Source organism: Prionailurus bengalensis, chromosome B2 (assembly GCF_016509475.1).
Source record: "Prionailurus bengalensis isolate Pbe53 chromosome B2, Fcat_Pben_1.1_paternal_pri, whole genome shotgun sequence".
In the NCBI taxonomy this organism is placed as follows: domain Eukaryota; kingdom Metazoa; phylum Chordata; class Mammalia; order Carnivora; family Felidae; genus Prionailurus; species Prionailurus bengalensis.
Window position 1 is genome coordinate 98,313,046 of NC_057349.1, and position 18,404 is coordinate 98,331,449.

Sequence of the window (18,404 nt, forward strand, 5' to 3'; positions counted from 1 at the left end):
TTCAAGGTAAACTACAGGTAAAGCTGATGAAGTCTAATCATTTAAGTAATCAGACATTATTAGGTTCTAAACTTACTCGATTCAAGTTCAGTAAGGAAAAATCTAACTTTCTAATTATTAGATAAAATTTTCATGGCACTAGATGTTTTAAATTCAGCAATTGATGAGTTTGCTTGGAAATCAATTAGTTCTTATAGCATGGCATTGAGTTGAATTAACTGTGCACATAAAAATTAGATGCTATATTTTAATTTATAATAAAAGACTGGCATAAAAAAAAACTAAGTATTGTTATACTCATGTAATCATATTTCTCCTATTCAAACTCATTTAAGATAACTAGTGTGAGGGGAATGAACAAGAACACCTCCCCAAAGCCATTGGCTGAGAAAACAAGAGGGATGATTTTCATAAGTAACCAGCAGGGCTTGAAGACTGGAATTTCAAAGGTCTGTGTGCTTAGCCCTGAGGGCACTGTGCTGCTCCAAGAGACAAGGCAGGCAAACAACCTGGGGGCAGAAACAGTGATCTGATTAATGCCTAGGACACATAGAAAGAAGATTATTCTCCCTTCTTGGAGTACTTCCCTGAGGGCAGCAGGCATGGAGACCCCTCTCCAGGGTCAAAGGAGCAGGTTGGCACTATTTGCCTCTCCTGCCCCTCAGCATAAACACAGAGCCACCTACAGTAAACAACATAGCAACAATATTGGACGCCTAGCCTGCTTATACCAAGTCTCACACCCCTGCATTCTGTTGGTACTACTCTTGTTGGTCAAGTTTGCCTCGGTCCAATCATGGTGGTCACCTTCCCCAGAAGACCAGCAGAAATCCCTGCCCACATCATGTCTCCCAACCAGAGAGTTATGCAGTACTTCAGTTCTAGTGGAAGTAGTATCAGGTCTCATTTAACAAGCAGACCAGAACACATCTAGTTAAACACTCCACATTCTGGCCAAGGACCAAACACAGCCCACTGTAGACAAGGAGAGCCATGCAGACAACTGGCCTGAAGGATAGAGCAGCCAAAAACAGCAGCAAAGTGCACACAGAATTTTCTTATGAAGGGCCAGGCCCTGGACACTATATGACCTTTTTCTTCATAAAGCCATTATGCTCAGGAGCAGGAAACATAACAGGCTTTTTTAATACAAAGAAGACAGAGATTTAGACAAAATGCCAAGATAGAAGAATCCATCCCAAATGAAAAAACAAGTTAAGGTCAGGGCCAGAGATCTAAGTGAAACAGATATAAGTAACATGCCTGATCAAGAATTTAAATTAACAATCATAAGGATATTGCTGGGCCTGAGAAAAGAATGGAAAACTTCAGGGAGGCCCTTACCACAGAGTTAAAAAATAGAAATGAAAAATATAATAACTGAGATTCAAAATGGTCTTCATGCAGTGAGCACAAGGATGGAAGAAGCAGAGGAATGAATAAGTGATGTAGATGATAAAATAACGGAAAATAATGAAGCTGAACAAAAGAGAAAAGAGCTATGGAACATGAGAATAGACTTGGGGAACTCAGTGACTCCATCAAACAAAGTAACATTTGTAGTATAGGAGTTCCGAGGCAAGAGAAAGTAAAGGGGGCAGAAAATTTAATTGAAGAAATAATAGCTGAAAACTTCCCTTATCTGGGGAAGGAAACACATCCAGGTCCATGAGACACAAAAGCTCCCATCAAAATCAATAAAAGCAGAGCAACAGCAAGACATAGTGTAATTAAATTTGCAAAATATAGCAATAAAGAAAAAAAATCCTAGACGTAGCAGACAAAAGAAGCCCCTAAGTTACAAGGCAAGGCCCATAAAGCTAGCTTCAGATCTCTCAACAGAAACTTGGCAAAACAGAAGGGAGTGGCATAATATATTCAATGTGCTGAATTGGAAAATTCTGCAGCAAAAAAATACTCAATCCAGCAAAGCTATCATTCAGAATAGGAATGGTAAAGAGTTTCCCAGACAAACAAAAACTAAAGGAGTTTGTAACCACTAAACCAACCCCAGAAGAAATAATAAAGGTGACTCTTTGAAGAAAGGACCCAAATAAAATCACAAATGAAAGAGGAGAGATCACAACCAACCCACAGAAATACAAATAATCATAAGAGAATATTATGAAAAATTATATGCAAATAACCTGGGCAATCTGGAAGAAATGGACAAATTCCTAGAAACATACAAACTACCAAAACTGAAACAGGAAGAAATACAAAATGTGAACAGACCTATAACTAGTAAAGAAATTGAATCAGTAATCAAAAACCTCCCAACAAATGAGAGTCCAGGACTAGATGGCTTCCTGGGGGAATTCTTCTGGACATTTAAAGAAGAGTTAATGCCTATTCTTCTGAAACTGTTCCAAAAAATAGAAATAGAAGGTAAACTTCCATATTCCCTCTACAAGGCCAGCCTTACCTTGATTCTTGATTCCAAAATCAGACAAAGACCCCACTGAAGAAGGAGAATGAGAGGCCAATATCCCTGATGAACATGGATGCAAAAATTCTCAAAAAGTTACTAGCAAATCAAATCCAACAGTACATTAAAAGAATTATTCACCATGACCAAGTGGGATTTATTCCTGCGCTGCAGGGGTGGATCAATATTCACAAATCAATCAACTTGCTACACCACATTAATAAAAGAAAGGATAAGAACCATATGATCCTCTTAATAGATGTAGAAAAAGCATTTGGCAAAATCCAGCATCCTTTCTTGATAAAAACCCTCAAGAAAGTAGGGATAGAAGGAACATACCTCAAGATTATAAAGGCCGCATATGAAAGACCCACAGCTAATATCATCCTCAATGGGGAAAAACTGAGAGCTTTTCCTCTATGGTCAGGAACAAGACAGGGAAGTCCACTCCCACCATTACTATTTAACATAGTACTAGAAGTCTTAGTCTCAGCAATCAGACAACATAAAGAAATAAAAGACATCCAAACTGGCAAGGAAGAAGTCAAAATTTCACTCTTTGCAGATGACATGATATGCTATGTAGAAAACCCAAAAGACTCCACCTAAAAATTGCTAGAACTGATATATGAATTCAGCAAAGTCACAGGATATAAAATCAATGCACAGAAATGTTGCATTTCTATACACCAACAATAAAGCAGCAGAGACAGAAATCAAGGAATCAATCCCATTTACAACTGCACCAAAAACCATGAGATACCTATGAATAAACCTAACAAACGAGGTAAAAGATCTGGTTTCTGAAAACTATAGGACATTCATGAAAGAAATTGAAGAGGACACAAAGAAATGGAAAAACATTCCATGCTCATGTGTTGGAAAAACAAACATTGTTAAAATGTCTATACTACCCAAAGCAATCTACACATTCAGTGCAATCCCTATGAAAATACCACCAGCATTATTCACAGAGCTAGAACAAACAATTCTAAAATTTGTATGGAACCAGAGAAGACCTTGAATAGCCAAAATAATGTTGAAAAAAAAAAAAAGCAAAGTGGGAGGCACCATGATTCCAGACTTCAAGCCTATATTACAAAGCTGTAATCATCAAGACAGTATGGTACTGGCATAGAAACAGACACATAGATCAATAGAACACAGTAGAGAGCTGAGAAATGGACTCACAACTGTATGGTCAACTAATCTTCAACAAATGGTGTTGGGAAAATTGGGCAGCTACATGCAGAAGAATGAATCTGGGCCACTGTGTTACACCACACACAAAAATAAATTCAAAATGGATGAAAGACCTAAATGGGAGACAAGAAATCATCAGAATCTTAGACAAGAACACAGGAAGCAACCTCTTTGACCTTGGCCATAGCAACTTCCTTCTAGACATGTCTCCAGAGGCAAGGGAAACAAAAGTGAACATGAACTATTGAGACTTCATCTAAATGAAAATCTTCTGCACAGTGAAGGAAACAATCAACAAAATTAAAAGGTAACTTACGGAATGAGAGAAGATATTTGCAAATGACATATCAGATAAAGGGTTAATATCCAAAATCTATAAAGAATTTGTCAGTCTCAACACCCAAGAAACAAACAGCCCAGTTAATAAATGGGCAGGAGACCTGAACAGACACTTTTCCAAAGAAGACATAGGGAAGGCTAACAGGCACATGAAAAGATGCTCAACATCGCTCATCATGAGGGCAATATAAATCAAAACCACGATGAGATACCACCTCACACCTGTTAGAATGGCTAAAATTAACATTACAGGAAAAACAACAGATGTTGGCTAGGATATGGAGAAAGGGGAACCCTCTTATCCTGTTGGTGAGAATGCACACTGGTGCAGCCACTCTGGAGAACAGTATGGAGGGTCCTCAAAAAACTAAAAATAGAACTGCCCTATGATCCAGCAATTGCACTACTAGGTATTTACCCAGAGGATACAAAAATAAAGATTTGAAGGGGCACATGCACCCCAATGTTTATAGCAGCACTAATCAACAATAGCCAAACTATGGAAAGATCCCAGATGTCCATCAGCTGATGAATGGATAAAGACATTGTGGTATTTATATATAATAGAATACTATTTAGCTATCAAAAAGAGTGAAATCTTGCCATTTGCTATGACGTAGATGAAGCTAGAGTGTATTATGCTAAGCACAATAAGTCAGAGAAAGACAAATACCATGTGGTTTCGTACATATGTGGAATTTAAGAAACCAAACAGATGGACATAAGGGAAGGGAATCAAAAATAAGATAAAAACAAGGAGGAGACAAACTATAAGAGACTCATAAACATAGAGAACAAACTGAGGGTTGCTGGTGGGGTGTTGGGCAAAGGGATGGGCTAGATGGGTGATGGGTATTGAGGAGGGCACTTGTTATGATAACTTACTGAACCACCCAGGTGCCCCGCGATTGTATCTCCTAAGTATCTTTCATGTTTATCTCATCTACACCAGTCCTTTTTTTTTTTTTCTGGTTAGTCTCTTTTTTTATTTATTTATTTTTTATTTTTTATTTTATTTTATTTTTTTAATATATGAAATTTATTGTCAAATTGGTTTCCATACAACACCCAGTGCTCATCCCAAAAGGTGCCCTCCTCAATACCCATCACCCACCCTCTCCTCCCTCCCACCCCCCATCAACCCTCAGTTTGTTCTCAGTTTTTAACAGTCTCTTATGCTTTGGCTCTCTCCCACTCTAACCTCTTTTTTTTCTTTTTCCTTCCCCTCCCCCAAATGTTCATATCATCTACACCAGTCTTAATTCAGGCCTGTATTTTTCCTTGTCTTAATTACTTCATCAACCTCTTAATTTGTGCCCCTGCCAATAATTCTTCCCCCTCCAGTCTGTCTATCTCAGAGCTATCCGGATAACCTTGTGAGAATGCAAACATGATCATGTTATTTTCCTTTATATATTTCATTGGCTCCACGTTGCCTGATCCTACAAAAGACAAACTCTAGTGTGATGCACAAAATCTTTTGTGGTTTGGCCCTTGCATACCTTTTTAGCCATCTGTTACTGCCAACATTTATTTACTTTGCTCCAGCCAGATTCACTAGGGTCTATCATGTCCGTCAGTTGTTTTACATTCTATCTCTACTAAGTCAGTATATCCAAATTTTGTATTCCTGTTAAGCCACTGTTTGCTTGTTTTGGTCTCTTTCACATTCTTCCTCAATGTCTGCTAAGCCTTGATTAAACAAACAACTTCTACCTCAGAGTCAGGCACTAAAAAACTGATTGGAAACTCTAAATCCATCCAATCCATTTATTTTATCGTCTTTAGTATCTTTGTTAACTTGAGCTAGTCATCTTCTGTCCCTAAGGATCGTCCCCTCTCCACTTAAGTATACAGAGTACCAGTATTCTCAGAGCTGAATGTTTACCCTACCGTCACCTGTGCTGAGTGTCCCTCAATCCAGATATACTCTGTAATTCTCTCTTCATAGAAGGAAAAAAAAAAAAATTCAGTCTCCCAAATGGGGGTAAAGGAGTCTTCTGGCTCCATAAAGAGGTGAAGGGAGTTTGGGCGTATAATTTACTTCTAAACTAAACTTTCATCCTGTTTCCTAGTGTTTGGCTGTATCTTAACTCTTAGAGAAGTACAGCTGATTTCTGAGCCATTTGGAGGTTCTGCAGGGTAAACTTAAAAAATCATTTCTTACTTGGGTTAGGAGACTGCCTCTTTTGCATTAGCTAAATCTGTTACTATTTGTACATCTGTTTTCTATTTTTCCAAAATTTTGTTATTGTCCTTGCAGTTTATATCTTTTTTAAAAAAGCATTTTAATATTATTTTGGTGTGTTTCCAAGAGGGAGCAAAAGCTAGTGTGTATGTCCACTCTGGCATATTTACCTAAACTCCTCTTTCAAAACTGTTTGGAATTTTAAATTATTTCTGGCTTTACTTATTTTTCCACCAATCAGGAAGAGTTAGATGATCTCTCTCTTGTATTCCCATGACACTCTGTGTATGCTTTTGTTACGGAACTGATCCCATTGAGTCATATGTTGTTTTTAACTTGTCTCCCCTACCACACATTGTTATGTAACCAATCTACAGAACTTTTTCATCTGGGAAAACTGAAACTCTAACTCCCTTTATACACCTCTCCTCAGCCACCATTCTACTTTCTGATTCTATGGGTTTGACTACTCTAGACACCTTTTAGAAGGGAATCATACATTATTTGTCTTTTTGTAGCTGGCTTTTTTCATTTAACATCTGTCCTCAATGTTTATCCATGTTTTCATATATGTCAAAATTTCTTTTTTTAAGGCCAAATTCTATTCCATTGTATGTGTATACATTTTGTTTAGCCATTGATGGGTATTTGGGTAGCTTCTACCTTTTGACTATTGTGAATGATGCCGGTATGAGCATGGTTGTACAGATACATTTTCAAGAGACCCTGCTTTCAATTCTTTTGGATGTATCCAAAAGTGTGATTGTCTTTTAACATATTAAAGACATATTTCTTTTTTAAAGAAAACAGTTTCCCCCTTTATAAAAAATAGAATGTTTTTCCTTTGGAGCTTTGATGATGTTTTGTTATGTTGAGATTCAGGTTATACATTCCTGGCCAGAATACTGCTTAAGTGACATGTCTTTTTCAGAGTTTCACATTCAGAGGCACAATGTCCCTCTTAACCTCTTAGGGGTTATGTTAATTTTAATCACTCAAAGTGTTCTGTTTCTTTATTATATAGTTACTGCTTTTTTTTTCTTGCATCTTATAAGCAATCTGTGGAAGAGACGCTTAAGACCATGCAGATATTCTAGTTCTCATCAAAATTTCTACCCTTGAATTTAGCATTAATGCTTCTTGCCTAAATCAGTCTTTACTATGAAGGCTGAAAAATGATGTTTTCTTTTCAAATTTTTATGTAAATTCTAGTTAGTTAACATATAGTGTAATATTGTTTTCAGCAGTAGAATTTAGTGATTCATTACATATAACACCCAGTGCTCAACACAAGTGCCCTCCTTAATACCCATCACCCATTTAGCACATCCCCCATCCACCCCCTCCCTTAATTCTCAGTTTGTTCTCTATTGTAAAGAATCTCTTATGGTTTATTTCCCTTTCTTTCTTTCTTTTTTTCCCACCTTCCCATATATTCATCTGTTTTGTTTCTTAAATTCCACATATAAGTGAAATCATATGGTATTTGTCTTTTTCTGACAGACTATTTTGCTTAGCATGATACACTCTAGCTCCATCCATGTTGTTGCAGATGGCAAAGTTTCATTCCTTTTGATGGCTAATATTCCATTGTAGGTATATACCACATCTTTATCCATTCAAAAATGATTTTTCAAATCCAATAAGGGCTATTTAATTTAAAGTTAATTATGAATTGTGTTAAATAGATCAATTGGAATGTCAAGTGGTCAATATATTAAATGTAAGATTTGCTGCTACTATTAAATATATATATTATACATGATAATCATTGAAGTATAATGATTAAACTGCTTCTGAAATTTTAGAATATAATAATTATAGTATTCCTATAAAGTCATTACATATTTTTAAAATTTAGATATATAGTGTACTTTTTTTTTTTTAAGATTTCACTTTTAAGAAATCTCTGTACACAACATGGGGCTTGAACTTATAACCCCGAGATCCAGAGTTGCATGCTCTACCAACTAAGCCAGCCAGATGCCCCTATAGTGTGCTTTTCTTATTCTCAGTTTACAGATTGTTTACCAGGAACTCTACTGTCTGAATCCTCTTAGCGAACTCTATTTAATTAATGAGTAGCCAAGTAATAGTCACCTTCTGCTATTGAAGAAAAACAAACTTTACAGTATGGAGTAGCTTTGAGAACTTTAGCTGAATGGAAAGTTATAAACTCTTTTTCTTTTTTAAAGCATAAGTCTCATTCTGTGTTTGTCTAAAACATTTAGCATCTCTTAAGTAGGTCTAAAGCTGTTACAGTTTCAAGCAATATGACAGATTTGATGTTCAGAGAAACCTCTGGTAAAGAACACGTAAATGATGTATAAAATGTTAAAACATTTATAGGTTAAAACATATATATATATATATATGGGTGAGTTGGAAGCAAAGTAAGTGGAAAATATGAGGCTGTATGCAATGAGCAAGCCCAGTTCCATGGGGATAAAGGAGCTCTAGAACCCATTTTATCCTTGAGGTCACCTTCTGATCCCTCATGGCCCAACACCTGGGCATTAAGGAGGTGTTTCTGCTTGCATGGGGCAGGAGATAAGTTCTTATGGGCATGCTCAGAGGTAAGTCTGGACACTGCAGTGTAAAGCTGGGATCCCCAAAGGATAAAACTTTCTGTTAATGACGGGAAAATAACCGCCTTTCAGAATGACACCATTAGGGGACCTGGGTAGCTCAGTTGGTTAAACCTCCGACCCTTGATCTCAGCTCAGGTCTTGATCTCAGGGTTGTGTGAGTTCAAGCCCTGCATTGGTCTCCGCACTGGGCGTGAAGCCTACTTAAAACAAAAACAAAAACAGAATGACACTGTTTGTTTCATCCTTGGCTGTGAATGGAGTGGACAAAAAGAATCTCTCCTCATCACAGTTCTACTCCGATGTGGGTTTGGAGTTGGAATTCACACTGGCAAAAACAAATCTCAATATAAAAGTTCAGTTTAATGGTGCCTTGGGTTTGGGTGCCCTAAGATGGAAATCTTCTCTGAAGAAAAGTGCTTTAAATACTGGTTTTGAAGTATCCCCATAAAGTTCTAAGCATATACCTTTAGAGAGTGTTCTTGGGATCAACACATGTGGTAGGGAGAGGAAGGAAGCTCTTTTAGGCAAAGAAGTCAAGCTTCATTGAAGACCCAACAAAGGTTTCACTGATACTACAGGAAGCTCTGGAGATGGGGTGATCCTTCAGAGTTCACTTGAGTTAGGACAAGAGGGTTAGGCCTTTTTGGATGAGCAGCCCTCATTGGATGTGGGCTGCTCCTGGAAGGAGCCTTGACCTTAGGTGAGATAGTATTCTTTAGACAAAACAACCCCAAAGAGGGCCAATAGCCAAGAGCCACTTTCTGGCAGGATTCCCAGCAGCTGTGGAAAAAGTTCACATTCCTGAAAGGGAATCCAGGTAGTTCATCATAATGTGTACCACAGTGAGCAAAGAAAACTTATAGGTGAACATAGCAAACACTGACTTTATAAATCAAAATAATATTGTCTATTTTGTGTAGTTAAAATAAAAATAGAACTAAAAATTTCAGAATCATAGTATTTGGAGGGGAGTGATTGGAATTAATGCCTTCTAAGATCTGTTATATGGTAGAATACTATATAGCAGGGAAAAACGAATGCCATACAGCTTCATGTTCCAGCATTAACAGCAAGATTCTTTGAATGGAAAAAGTGTGATATCATTTATGTAAAGTTTAAAAACCATCAACACCAAACAATATATTGTATATTAAGGATACATACAAATATGATAAAACTTAACAGGTATTAGAATGAGTAACACAAAATTCAAAGCAAGAATTAGGGAAGACACACAGAGGGCTTCCATAGCACTGTAACACTATTTCTTAATCTAGGTGTGGATATACAGAAATTTTTTTTATTGTAATTCCTTTAACTATACATATATGTATTATATATGTAGTAAATTATTTTTTAAAAAACTCTATTAAAGTAGAGTTTAAGGTATTTAGAAGGGAGAAATCTGCTGGTTTTGGTGACCAAAGTATGCTAAAGTTATCTCCTAGGTTAGTATTCAGCTGTGCTAATCTGGATCCAGTCAAGTCTACTGAGAATTAATCAGAAATGAATGATCAGTTATATGATTGAGTCATCTCCATTTGATTTATCAAATTTGCCCTCAAACAGGGGATGGGATTGCTCTTTTACAGGCCTTTCAGATCCAGTAAATGATGAAATTTTAAGTTTGAAAACGATTCTAAATTCTGCAGTAAGTTTTTGTTAGATGAATTCAATATATAATAGTTATCACATTAAATATTCAATGCAACATCTACATCAATAAATATAGAAGCTCTACTTTTTTCTCTTAAAATCTGTATCATCCAGAAAAATCAGAGAAAGCAGCTTTGAATTCATCAGGAAGATAGTGAGCTCTGTTTCTCTGGAGACATACAGTCGAGCTTAAATGACCTGTTAAAAATAGTGTGAGAATAAGTTTGTATTGAAAGAAAGGGTTAGAATAGATAGCCTCTAAGATGCTTTTAGACTTTACTAAGATTACATACCTTTATGTTTGATTCAGTGTTTCTTACTTCCCATTTCTCTTCAGGAGGCGTTTTCCTGATGACTCTCCATTAGGGTAGTCTTTGTTTAATAAATGTAAATCAACCAGAGTTCTTAAGAGAGAATATTTTTCTCTAGTGTCATGGATTTTGGAGTGCAGGAAACTTGAGCTGTGTGACTTTAAGCATATTAATTAGTGTCTCTGGACTTTGGCTCATACATCTATAAAATGAGAAGATTGCAGCTGATATAAGTTTTAAATGGATATGTGAAATTTTCCTATCAATTCTAGAACTCCCAAATATTTATGATTTATACAGACTTATGGTACCATGGCCTTCTCCATATATTCTCAAACATTTTGAATATAGTCACTACTGTGTCAGAAAACTAAAAAACTTGAAATAGCCTTTGTTACCTCTTAATACTTTTCAGAGGAAAATACAAGATAATGTTTTTTTAAAAAACAGACTCTATTTCACTGTGTTCTGAAATTGATTGTAACTTAACCTTCAGATTAGTTATTTTGAATATCCCTGCAACGCAAATGTCTCATATTTTTTTAATTTTACAACGCTATAATTTTTGAATGACACTTTAATTCTTAAGTCTATAGCAGTATTCTTGCACTTTTAATATAAACTATTAAGGGAATATTTTACAGTATATTAGGTAAAAATGCTAATATTTGGGTCAAAAACTAATAAAATTACATATAAATTAAATATGAGTCAAAAGCATAATTTTAGTTTTATTCTCCCATTTGATTATGCTGGGAAATTTTTAATTATTTTAAATTGCATACAGGATAGCCCATTAATAACTTCCCATTCAATTTATTAAGGTTAAGAAGTTACTAAAGGTCAATTATAGAGGAAAATAAATCAAGGCAGAATTACATAATTGTTTCACATCTTATCAAGCAGGAAACTCTAAATTGCAAATAACTTTATTACATCCCCTAAATTGCATAAACCTTAGGCTTCTGTTATTATGTCCTTGTCACTATTCTTAATGTTTCACTGTGCAACAAAATTATGAGTTGCAGTCAGTGTATTAGCTTTAATAGAGCTTTCAAAACAAATACCACAGGCTGGGTGGCTTAAATAAAGAAATTTATTTCTCACAGTTCTGGATGCCAGAGGTCCAAGATCAAGATGTCAGCAGATTTGGTTTCTTCTGAGGCCTCTTTCCTTGACTTGCAGATGGTTGTCTTCCCACATGCCTTCACTTGGTCTTTCCTCTGTGTGCACACATCCCTGATATATCTATTTGTGTATCTAAATTTCCTCTTTTTATAAGGACACCAGTTAAATTGGATTAGAACCCATCCTAACGGTTTTATTTTAACTGAATCGCCTTTTTAAATGCCCTACTCTAAATATAGTCACATTCTAAAATACTGAAGGTTAGAGATTTAACATATGAATTTGGGGGGTACAGTCAATGAAATTGTATATGGTTTTCTTACCTGCCATAGAAGTTTTCAAGAATGAAAATTATTGATTCTGTGCAAGTGGTTTGCATGCTCTGTATAGTTGTTTGTTTGCACTGTGACTTACGGCAGGTTAACTCAGGATGAATGTTAGGACGCACTTTATGAGTGCTCTGTGATTTTAAGTCAGGTAATTGAAGTTCTCTTCAAAAAGACATCATAATTTGAATCAAATTTGTATGTCTTTTGCTAATTTATCTTCCTCTAGTTGCCCTTTTAGTATGGGGCCCTTGGAACTATCTTTAGTTCTTACATTATACCATCAGTGGTCTCTTCCTCTTCAAAATCAATTGACTTTTTTTTTTTAATCTAAACTACTTTCTCCTTCTTGAAACAATCTCTTCTTTGTTGTTGTTGTTGTTGTTGTTGTTGTTGTTGTTAGTTTATGTCTTTTATTAACCCATATACAATTACTTGTCTTCCAGGGGTAACTGGGTGGTTCAGTCAGTTAAGCATCCGACTTCGGCTCAGGTTGTGATCTTGTGGTCTGTGAGTTCAAGCCCTGTGTCGGGCTCTGTGCTGACAGCCCGGAGCCTGAGCCTGCTTTGGATTCTGTGTCTCCATCTCTATCTGCTCCTCCTTCGTTCACACACACTCTCTCTCTCTCTCAAAAATAAACATTAAAGTAAAATAAAACAAAAAAACAATTACTTGTCTTCTGGTTTGTTGAAGCAACAGTGTAACAACATTTGCCACAATAATGTCTGTCAAAAGTGACTAGTCATAAAAGTGTCTAGTCATTAAAACTCCAGCATCACATTCATCTGAAGGGCATTCCTGACAAAGGTGACTGATTTTGCCATTCTCATCCACCTTATAGTATTTCAGGATGGCCAGTTTAACCTTTCTCTTATGCTTATTCTTCTTGGGCATGGTGTAAGAGACTTCTTCCTTTTCTTAGCACCACCACAGAGTCTCAACACAAGATGGAGAGTGGACTCTTTTTGAATGTTTTAGTCAAAGTACATCCATCTTCCAGTTGCTTGCCAGCAAAGATCGGTCTCTGCTGATCAGGAAGAGTTCCTTATTCTGAATCTTGGCCTTCACATTTTCTATTGTATTTGGAGGTTCAACCTCAAGAGTGATGGTCTTCCCCATAAGAGTTTTCACGAAAATCAACCTCTTGGCAGTGGTTCCACCACAGATGGTGGATCAGAAAGTCCTCTCTTTGTTTTGACATCATAGTTTTCTGGTTCTTTTCCTTCATAGGTTTCTCTTTCTTTTGTTTTCCTTATCTGAAATCTTTTGTATTTAGAGTCTTCCTTTAGGTGACTTCTATTCTATGGTTTTATATATCATCCGTATGCTGGCAATGTCATTGTTTATATTTCTGTACTAGAACTCTCCTCCAAGCCTTAGACTCTTCTATCAAACTACCTATTTCTTATCTTAACTTGGATGTCTCACAGTTAGAATAGTGTTTGACACATATCAGTACTATATGAATATTATTATCTTTGTTTTCTTTTTAATAAATGGCACTATCATCTATCCAGTTATTTAAGCTAGAAACCTTGATTTCTCCCTTTTCTTCTCCTCTTAATCCAGTTCATCACTTGTGTCTTCAGGATACATCTTGCTTGTATACACTCTCTTCATCTCCATTTTCACCACCCTAATCCAAACACAGCATCATCTCTTACCTGGCTAACTGCAAATATCCCCAAACTATAGGCTGTTTAACATAATGATTAAGAACCCAGGCTTTGGAATTGAACTGGCTAGGTTTAAATCCTGGCTCCACCACTTACAAGTTGTATGAACTTTGGTCACCTCTATTTCTTTATTTCTTCTTAGTGCCTCTATTTCTTTATTTATAAAAAAAATAGTAATAATAACAACAACAACAATAATCCTTATCTCAGGATTGTTACAAGGATTAGATGAGATACTGCATGTACAGGGCTTAGAATCACAGCTAAAAATTCAATATAAGTTGGCCATTCTCAGATTTGCACAGGAGCAAGAGTGGTCTTTATTCAAATTGCTAACTTCTAACATTTTAAAAAATAAAGTCTTTCAGTTATATGAAAAGATTTACTAAATTATATAACAAATACCTGTATACCCCTCTGTAATCACCTGTCTTTTTGCATCCTCACCCACTTAACTACCATCCTGAGTTTGGTATTTATTATCTCATACTTGTCTTTATACTTTTGATGCATATGAATATATCTCTAAACAATGTATAATATTTTTTTTACATGCCTGATAACATATTGAACATATTCTTTGCATCTCCCTTTTTTTCTTCAACATGTTTTTAAGATTTGTCCACGAGGATGCATGTTGCTGTTTCATTCATTCTTTTTTACTGCTGCATAGTAGTCCAACGAATAACTTTTGTCCCTTTCTTACTGGTATGTTATCTTTAAAGATTTAATTTGTGGGGCTTTATATCTTATTTTGTTAATAATTTATTAGCTATGTGCATGTAGGTACCCTCTCTCAGGCTATGGCTTTTCTTTTTACCTTTGTAATGGCATCTTGTGATGTATATTTTTTATGTTAAAATAATCAGTCTTCTAACTTACAGTTAGGGATTTTATGTCATGTTTTCAAAAGCCTTCAAAGCCCAAAGTTGCTAAGGACATTCTCCTATATGCTCTCCCAGACATATTTCTTTGTACATTTTGGTTTTTAACACATATGGATTTAACTTTTGATACAGTTTTGAAATAAGGATCCAGTTGTTTTTAAATTTCGAGAATCGGTTTTTCCCTCACCAATTATGAATAGCCTAACTATTCTCCACTGATAAGAAGTTCCCTTTTTGTCATATATCAAGTTATTATACAGGGTTTGGTCTGTTTCTGAGCTGTGTTCTGTTAGTCTGTTAATCGCTCCTGACTGTTTCACTGACTTAATTATTTTAGTTTCATGGTAAGTCTTGATAACTGACAGGACAAGTTTCTTCATCTTACTGTTCTTCAAAAATCTTTTGATGATTCTAGGCCTTTTACCTATTTTCTTGCCTTTAAAAGAGCTTTGAAATGTAAAAAACGATATTTCCTTGTTTTCTTTTAAAATAAATGTTTGTTTACCTTTACCACATGAGACACACTCTGTTTCCTACTAGATTTAATTCTGTTCCATTCCATTGTACTTCATCTGAAATATGTTTTCTTTCAAAATAAATATGGCTACCATTTATCAAATACATATTTTGCTCACAGTGCATACTTGCAGACATAAATTCTAAGTGCTTTATATACATTATCATATTTTGTCTATAGCACCCCTATGAGATACTACCATCCTAATTATGTAGAGAAGGAAATTGAGACCCAGAAAAGTTTAAAAGTGTTTCTAAAAGTCAGAAAGATGGTAAGTTGGAGATCAGAATTTGAACTGAGTTCAAACTCCAAAGGTTACTTTTATATCTGGATACAACTGGTTTTCTTTCATTATTGTTAAGGTTTATTGTTTATTAGCTACATTTTTCTCTAAATTGATGGTTTATAATCATTTGACATTCTTCTGTTATGATGCTAGTATTTTTCTTCTGATTTATAAAAGCTTTTTCTGTATCAATGATATTCCCCTTTGTCCTTCATTGCATATTTTTTTTCTGCGTTCTTTTGCCTTTTGATTTTGTGCATAATTTTTATATGGTATAGTTGAATTTTAATGTAGCCTTTGTATCTTTTATTTTTACCATAGTTCTAAACATAAAACATCTTACCATTTCTATGATTATTTTAATTATTCAGATTTTTAAAATAATTTTTAAAGTTTTTTAAAAAATTGACTCTGTAACATACCTGAAATTTGTATTGATATATGGAATGAGATAAAGGTTTAATTGGATTTTTTTCCTAAAATTTTTCTAACACTGAATGAACAACAAATGCATCATTTGTTGAATCCAGTGGAAGTATTTATGTTAAATTCTTATATGTACTGGTTTCCATTGACCAGTTGGTTTTTATATCATTGTCTTAACATTTTAGTTGTATACTATAAATAATAGATTGTAGTATCTATTAGGGCATCTATAAGGCAAGTTCTTTAATCAAAGTTATCCAACTCAATTGTTACAGTACTTTTTAAAATGCTATATATTAAAAAATAAAATAGACTTAGTCCAACCTTTTATTGAGTTTGCTCTTAAGGTAAGTTAACCTAGGTGCATTCACAAAGAAAATCAGGTAAATGATACAGCTGCTGATATTTTTCTTTAAGGAAAAACCTAAACCTGAAAGAATTAGCAGTATAGGAAACAGAGAGTATCCCATTCCAAGAACCCATTGTAGTATCTCTGGCCATCTCCTAATGCTGTCTCCCTAACAATCCTATGGGATTATGCAGAGGTGATGGCACAGTCAGCCACTAGCTGGAATAGACATTGGTTGTTAAAAAGGACCGTTTTGGAACAATTGCTTCCCTCAAGAACAAGTAAAACTACTTTTCAGTACAGTATTTGTATCTAGCACAGTTTTTTGGAGGGAGGTGAGGGTGTTTCTGTATGCAGTGGCTCCTTAGTTGCAGCTCATGAAGGTGTCTTAACTGTATTTACCATAGAGAAAATGGATAATTTTCCTGGTTGTTTGTAAGCTGTCAGGAATAGTTCCAGGCACAACTTGAGTTTCCTTATGCTTTACCACGCTCTTGATGCAAATGAGGTCTACAATTCACAGCCTTTTGCCCTCGCTTGCAGATCCTCTAAAATGCTCTACAGGATTTTCTGAGGTCTTTTCAATTACCTACAGCGATGCTCCATACCCGATATGTCAGAATCCTTGGAGTTCGGGGCTTAGGCACCTCTCTGTATTCTCAGAAATTTTTACTCTAGAAATTTCTGTCATACATTCCCATGAGTATATCCCTTCCTGGTGCGCTCGCTCTCTCTCTCTCTAGCTGAACAAGACCACCAATGCACCAGAGCCCTCAAAATGCCAAAACTGTGAGTGATCTCTAGCAACTTCCCTCTTCATTGGAATATAACATCCCATACAAAGCAGGACAGCTAATGTTCCAATCTTTTGTACAGATATTGGTGAAATGTTTCTCAGTTTTTACTTAACAACCCTCTCCATTCCCAACACCCATGTTGAGTCCATGAGACTGGGTCAGAGATGAATTAGAATGTTTACCACTGTACTTTACTCAGAATTACTCCTCTCTTCCTCCATCAAGTTAGGCTTTGACTTTGGATCAAGCTTTCTGTATTTCTTTCATCTTGCCTCAGAGTGAGTTTTTCTCCTAGAATGTCACAGTTCTTTGTGTAAAGAAACTTCTAGTGGGTTTATGCACTTGTTTATAAAGCAGGACTAGATTGTACAGGTTAAGCTGGGACCTCTATTACAATGAAAACCCCTGAGCTCTGTGTCACATCATAGCATGTCTTCTCATTTTTTTTACTGTTTCCTTTCTTTTTCACCACCTATCAGTGTATTGCTATTCTGCTTATGCCCACTTTAAGATGTATTTACACATTTAATTTAAATGATCTTTAGTCTAATTTTTTTTTAATGTTTATGTTTTTGAGAGAGATAGACCAGGAACAGGAGAGGGGCAGAGAGAGAGGGATACAGAATTGGAAGCAGACTCCAGGCTCTGAGCTGTCAGCACAGAGCCCAATGCCGGGCTCAAACTCAGGAACCGTTAGATCATGACCTGAGCCGAAGTCGGACACTCAACCGACTGAGCCACCCAGGTGCCCCCGTTTAGTCTGATTTTTAATTTAATGCCATCTTCTAAGGAGTCGTTTCATTTACATTAAAAACCTCCAATTTAAATTTGTTTTTTAACTGATGCAAAATCCAATTTGTAAATAAATATTATATTTGGTAAAGAGGAAGCAGACAGAGTCCTCCCAAGGACTTCAGGGTATAGTGACTAATGTTAAAATTTCATTCTTTTTATTATTAGAGAAACTCACCAGGAGCCAAAAACTGAATTATCTTGAGTAATTCCAAGGTTTTTGGGATAGTTTCAGCTACACACCTCTCCCTGAACACGTACAACCATGTTCAGAACTTTTGTACTTTGGTGTCCTACCTCTACTTCATTGTGAGCCAACTGTGACTAACTTTGCTCTCTTGTTTTTTGAGGGAACAGCAACTTAGATAGATGCAGTCTCCCATGGGGAGCAGACAGTGTCTGAGCAGCAACAACCCCAAGGGATGGAGACATGGTTAGTAGCCGTGGATGGTAGCCGGTGCTAATAATAGTAGCAAAAAATGATTGCTTCTGGAGAGCAAAGGG

General features: G+C 35.9%; 1 protein-coding gene and 1 pseudogene across 1 annotated transcript in view; one reads left to right on the top strand and one right to left on the bottom strand.

The window, feature by feature from the left end:
- Positions 1-18,404, top strand: part of CEP57L1 (centrosomal protein 57 like 1) — a 75,526-nt gene that overhangs the window by 26,064 nt on the left and 31,058 nt on the right. The gene's annotated exons all lie outside the window — the stretch shown is intronic.
- Positions 12,839-13,343, bottom strand: LOC122489845 (annotated as a pseudogene).